A 5,218-nucleotide genomic window follows, 5' to 3' on the forward strand; every position below is an offset into this window, starting at 1 on the left:
ATCTGAAGGAGCACCCGCCGTCACCCGCTGCTGCCCCAGCTCCGCTGCTCCTGCCGCCCGCCACAACTAGCCAGTCATGATGGCAGCCAGCGTGTCTCTAGGGATTAGGCTCCATGACAGATAGCGCTAGCGTCTCAAAGTATGGAGCTCCATGTACATTGCCAGTGTAAGCTAATTCTAGATATGGCATTTTCTTTCCTGTCTTCCTTCAGTCTTCCTGTTCTCTTCAGTCTTCCTTTACGCGAGCGTATGAATTCAGTTTAGTTTCGTAGGCGTCTGATCATGGTGAACCACGGTCTATCTAATTAATCTGGGACGATGTTAAATATATAATATAGTGTACCGTATTTTACGGAGTATAGTGCGCACTTTAGATGTGCTATTTTAGGCCCTAAATTGCAGGTGCGCACTTTGCTCCGAATATGAAATGCATGTACTTCAATGAAGATTGAAGTATGCACCCCCAATGAAGATTGGGGGTGCGCGTTATACAAAGGTGCGCACTATACTCCGAAAAATACGGTATTCAGTTCGGTTCTGAACTGCGGTTTTCCTGGCGGGTTGCGCTAGCGTTTTACAGGAAGTGTAATGAGGTTTCCCTTTTGAACCCGTGAGATAGTTTGACCCCGGTGTGCTTCTACTTTTATGATTTTTTATCAGTTCATTTCTTCTGTCTACTCTATAAACGTTATAATTTCTGATATTATTTGCCATACATATCCCGGTTGACGCTCTATGTTCTTTTGTCGAGGTTGCCCCGACGCGACCATGCATACCGCCAAATGTTTCGACCACCAACCCGTTACTAATCAGGGGGACGTGATTGTCTTTGAGAGGGGAGGTGTAGCGTTGGTCACGCATTGGTCACGCTACAAGCTCAGCATTTGCGTATACGCTCAGCGTACAATACGACGTTCGTTCTACCATACAACGGTCGCATGACAGTACGTTGCTGTTTGGATTATTTTCCATAAATTGCGTTTATTGGAAAGGCTTCCTGTCTGAAGCCATTCCATACTGGTACTCGATGTTTCAGTTTTGTGACACGAGAATGGCACGAGAATTAGTGTACCGCTGAGTGTACCGCTATACACGTGGTCGACACGACACATTGTCGACACATTGTTGATACTTTGTTGACACGTGACCCCGTCAGCGGTCTGTTTTGTGCCAATGCCATGCCACTCGGTAAACGTCGATGTCACGTAGGTCTACGAGAAAGCCATCGCGCGACGACTTTCCCGTACGCGAAATAGTGAGAACTGCAGAATTCGACGAAGACGAACGAGGAGGCCCCTTTCGGTACCCCTGACGGGAAGGCCCACTGTAGAAGTCGACGAAGTCGAACGAGGAGGCCCCTTTCCGTACCCCGTACCGCAAAGTGCCATTGATGAATGTCTTCTGCACCTGGAACGCCCCCGTAAACGCTGTCGCTTAGGCGGACTGAATGCGCAGGGCAAAAAGAATTGCTGCAAAGACGTCCGCTCTAGGCCTTTGGAGACATCGTGGGAACTCCTTCCGGCACCCCCGTACCGCAAAGTGCCATTGATGATCGATGAATGTCTTCTGCAAGTGGAACGACCCCGTAAACGCTGTCGCGTCGGCGGGCTGAATGCGCAAGACGAAAAATATTGCTTCAGAGACGTCCGTTCTAGGCCTTTGGAGACACGGTGCGAACTCCTTCCGGTACCCCCGTACCGCAAAGTGCCATTGATGAATGTCTTCTGCAACTGGAACGGCCCCGTAAACGCTGTCCCATCCGCCGACGAAAAATATTGCTGCAAAGACGTCCGCTTTAGGCCTTTGGAGGCATCGTGCGAACTCCTTCCGGTACCTCCGTCCCGGAAACTGCCATTGAGAAATTAATGAGAAGGCACTGACCTGACGCCGTGACGGGGAGGAGAACGGCAGAAGTGGACGCAGACAAACGAGGAGGAATCAGGACGAGCGAGCAATGGCAGGACTGTAAGTAATAGCTCAATAGGGCTTGAAAGTAATGACGTCAAAACGGCCAGGGAGTAGTAAGTTGACATCAGATTTCTATTTTTGGATCCACTAAGCCTGACTTTGCTATTGCCTAAGTATGTGGGTGCATAGCAACCCACTCATGTCGCATGCAGGTGTGACTTTTATTTCGCCACCAGTTGTAACCCCGCCCCCAGTAGCCAAATCAGTCAGTTTCACTGGCTACATCACCATGCTGTGGGTAAGACCGCTTGAAATGTGCTTGGATCCATACAAAAACTGGATCCAAGTGGATCCAGTTTTTGAATTTTTGAAATTGTTGTTATGCTGTGACGTAGCACTTTCAAGCCCTATTAGAAATAAGAACTTGACATTCATGGCACTTGCCACTGCATATTTCTTGTCCACTCACAATGTCTTTCCTCTGCCCCTGTGTGCCCACGGCCCTGTTGCTGCACTGGCCCGATGAATCGAATGTCTTGTGCAACTGGAACGGCCCCGTAAACTCTGTCGCGTCGGCGGACTGAATGCGCAGGACGAAAAACATTGCTGCGAAGACGTCCCCTCTAGACGACGGTAAGGCATCCCTTGATTTGTGGCCAGTGTGTGCCATGGTATCGCGCGATGGTGAATGAGGAATGATGAAGGGTACGGTTAGGTGGGACGGTAGACCTGTTACCTTCCAACACGTTATCAGGTCGACAGCGCATTGTACTCACTCTATTCTTGTAGTTCGTTACGTTTAAGGTGTGTTTGTGTGTATATTTTGCCAATAGTTAATGGTGTACAGTCGCACGCTACAGACGCCATGTTCATTTGCAGGGTTTGCAAACTGTACGCGAAAAAAGACAGCATGCCGCCATCTTGCGTTCTCAATGACTTGCACCTTGACCCTGTACCCCAGTGCTTGTCGCGACCAAACTCATTCGAAAAATTACTCATTCAAAAAGTGGAACCCTTCCAGACATGTTACAAGCTAGACACAAAGCATGGCAGTCGACCGCATTCAAAGCGAGTGAGGTGCCAAGAACAAAATACTCCACCTTCCATTGCCAATTGACGGCAACCCGCGTCTCATGCATGACTTGTGTGCTGACAATACAAACATCATAGTGAACTGTGTACCAACCAGTGTGAAGATTGTCTGGAAGCACCTTGTCAGGCCGAAGGTTGTCGTCGCAGCCTTGCAGTGGTTATCTGAGGAGGCGAGACGAAAGATTCATGAATTGCTTGCACATTTGTACCAGTTGTACGGGCTATGCGAGTGCCATGGTGACAAACGCATTCTTATTGAGCTTTGAGACACATGTCAGCAGGGCGTTGTTGCATCACTGACCTCTTGCAGTCATTCCGTGAATGATATTTTGCGTGAGTTTGCATCGCACGCAGCATCGCAGATCGTGTCGAATTACGCATCACACTGCAAAATTGCTCCTCTGCATGCAAGTGGATTTCATTGCACTTCCCAGTTTGGGAAATGCTCGAATATGATAATTCTGCGTGTGAGTGCACTAGCCCTGAACATACATGTAGGTGACCCGTTTGTGGTGTCTCATAGCCTACCTCACGACCTTCTGCTTTCTTTCTGCATCACTTGTATCTTGCAGGTATATCATCCTGTGACGACCACATTGAAGTCTGAATTTGGTTCGCTTACACTAAATCGCGTTCGGGTTCCATCATTCGCGATTTAGGTGGATCTGTTCGCATTTGGGGGGGGGGGGACTATGCTCCAGTTCTAATTTCTTACTTTTACGACGGGGCAGCACCAGTAAAGGTTTTTCAGAACCGCTCACAGGGCGGTTTTTATATGGATAATTTTATCTTTCACGATGAGTTCAGAGTTTCACTGCTGGAGGCAGTTTTGCCGTTCTAGAGAGAGAGAGAGAATTGTTAATAAAGTAACACGCTAGTTAGTTTCGAGTTGTTAGGTTGTTTTGCCTCCAGGCCCGCTACACAAACACGTCGGCGCCATTTTGTTTCCGGCCACCTCATGCGACGACAGCTCAACTGTCACGCGACCACAGCTGGACCACCCCTTGTACACAAACTCTACCATCTCGCAGCCCATTTTCAGTGCGACACATGCCTCTTCAAAATAGAGTAAGGACACTTAAGCGGGGTTCACAGAAGCTTTTTGCGATGCGACACGCGATGCGACGCGATCTGCGACGGACGCGTGCGATGCGAACTCGCGAAATACCATTCACAGAAGAAGTCAGTGATGCGACAATATCTTGCTGATTAGGCTACGTCACCATGATATTCACGCTGTTTGATACAACTTGTACAAATTTATAGGCAACTCTTGAACCTTTGTACAACTTTGCTGTAGAAAAGGTCAAAATCGTACGCCAAATCGCTTGTCGCATCGCATCGCAAAAGTTGAGTCAAGCTCAACTTCTGCGATGGCCTGCGCATGCGATGGCCCTGTTGCGGCAGTTGCGTGGGGTCCGCGATGGTTGCGATTTGGGGATTTCCCGGTTTCGCAGCTGTCGCATCGCAAAAAAAGCTTCTGTGAATCCCGCTTTAGTTAGCACGGGTTGACAGTACGACACTGAAAATTTGGGTGGAACCACGCAAGATGTGAACTAGGGGATCAACCGAAGGAATTTTTGATGTTGGCCCCGGCAGTCCATCCTCAAGCCACGGCTGTTTCGAGTGCGACATTTATCAATATGGCGGCGTACCGTAGCAACCCGCCTCGCAACAGCTCATTTAGGGACGCGTACACACAGCGTACTGACGCGTGCCGTGTTTTTGCACTTTTTTCAAATCTATCGAAGAAAGTTTTTGTTTTTCTGGCGATGGATTTGTGTCTTGGAGAGGTCGTCAGAGGGTGTTCTCGAGGAGAAGAAGTCTACGAAGACCTGGAAGCCCCCTTCTGTGAACTACCGAACTGAGTATGTCCAGGAGTCAGTACAGGTATTGTTTTGAAAACGATTGTAGTGTAGCAATGGAGTGAACATGAATCGTGCTGTTGCAGCAGTTGTGTTGACATAGTTGTGTTCGAAATAATAAAAAAGGCACGTTTGTTTGCCCACTTCCATCATAACGTGCAAAAGACAGAACCCCAAGCCCGCTCTGTTTCCAGAGCATTGTCCTCCCATGAGGACGACCAGATCTGCATGCACAAGAAAAGAGCACAGATGAATTGTTAGAGGTGCAATTCATATTGGAGAAGGAGAGGGATGGAAGTCGATCTACTACTTCTCCAATGCAATGTTGACGGCATAGCAGCTACGTCTCCTCA

The 5,218-nt window shown here is 48.6% G+C and overlaps 1 long non-coding RNA gene across 1 annotated transcript; it reads left to right on the top strand.

Moving 5' to 3' along the window:
- Window positions 1–1,883: 1,883 nt before the first annotated feature.
- LOC135813734 (uncharacterized) lies at window positions 1,884–3,602 on the top strand. The gene is made up of 3 exons (XR_010553117.1): window positions 1,884–1,965; window positions 2,501–2,541; window positions 3,573–3,602. It is a non-coding gene; the product is annotated as an uncharacterized LOC135813734 (long non-coding RNA).
- Window positions 3,603–5,218: the final 1,616 nt, after the last annotated feature.

This window comes from Sycon ciliatum, chromosome 4 (assembly GCF_964019385.1).
Source record: "Sycon ciliatum chromosome 4, ocSycCili1.1, whole genome shotgun sequence".
Classification (NCBI taxonomy): domain Eukaryota; kingdom Metazoa; phylum Porifera; class Calcarea; order Leucosolenida; family Sycettidae; genus Sycon; species Sycon ciliatum.